Below are 1,191 nucleotides of genomic sequence, written 5' to 3'. Positions count from 1 at the left end.
AGAATCGCTTGAGCCCAGGAGTTGGAGGTTGCTGTGAGCTGTGATGCCACAGAATTCTACCCAGGGCAACAGCTTGAGGCGCTGTTTCAAACAAACAAACAGAAACTTAAATAGGAGTCTCATTAAATTAACTAAATTCCTTCATGCTCAAATATCATCTTTCTAGGATCAGCTGATTTTAAATTTGTTACTCATTGAGAAGTAACATAAGGCCAAAAGGTACCTTGGAGAACTCATTAGCCTAAAGTAAGCTAGCAACCAGATAAACATATTCAGATCCATAAGCTTTTGACCTTACACAATAGCTGTAAAAACTAGCTCCCTTTAGCAGAAGACACTAAAGCAAGTGAAAAGTGATCACAAGATACTAAGATAGAAACAGTAGCTAACAAGTTCTAACTGAATGCCAGCCCTGTTCTAAGTGCTTTACATCTATTAAGTCATTGACTTCCCTGGATAACTTTAAGAACAGGTACTACCGGCAGGCATGGTGGTTCGCACCAGTAATCTAGCACTCCGGGAGGCTGAGGTGGGTGAATAGCTTGAGCTCACAGTTTGAGACCAGCTCGAGCAAAAGCAAGACAATGTCTCTACTAAAAATAGAAAAACTAAAGCAAGAGGATCGCTTGAGCCCAAGAGTTGGAGGTTGCTGTGAGCTATGATGTCATAGCACGCTACCCAACAACTTGAGACTCAGACAAAAAAAAAAAAAAAAAAAAAAAAAAGGTACTAAAAAGAAACTGAAACTGAAACAAAGTAAGTGGCATAACCAGCCCAGGATCATATAGCTAGGAAGTGGCAAAGCTAGATTTCAAAGCCAGGCAGCCTGGCTCCAAGCGTGAGCTTGTACCCACCTCACTATTGTGCACGTTAAGTGCCAATGGCCCCTGGAGGAAAGCAAGCACCTGTCTAGGGTGGCTCTAAGCTAGGCTCTGAAAGACAAGTACAGCTCTGATAAACATGTGGGTACTTTAAAGCTACTCAGGAGGTATAGAAAAGCATGTATGTGTGTGTGCATAGATGTCCACGCAAAGTCATGCTCAAGGAATGTCATTTAAAACAACGAGACAGGCTTGGTGCCTATGGCTCAAGCAGCTAAGGCGCCAGCCACATACACCTAAGGTGGGTGGCGGGTTCCAATCCAGCCCGGACCCACCAAACAACAATGATGGCTGCAACCAAAAAATAGGC

Source organism: Otolemur garnettii, unplaced genomic scaffold (assembly GCF_000181295.1).
Source record: "Otolemur garnettii isolate 467f Iridium unplaced genomic scaffold, OtoGar3 scaffold00189, whole genome shotgun sequence".
Lineage (NCBI taxonomy): Eukaryota > Metazoa > Chordata > Mammalia > Primates > Galagidae > Otolemur > Otolemur garnettii.
Note: the sequence above shows the minus strand (reverse complement) of the source record.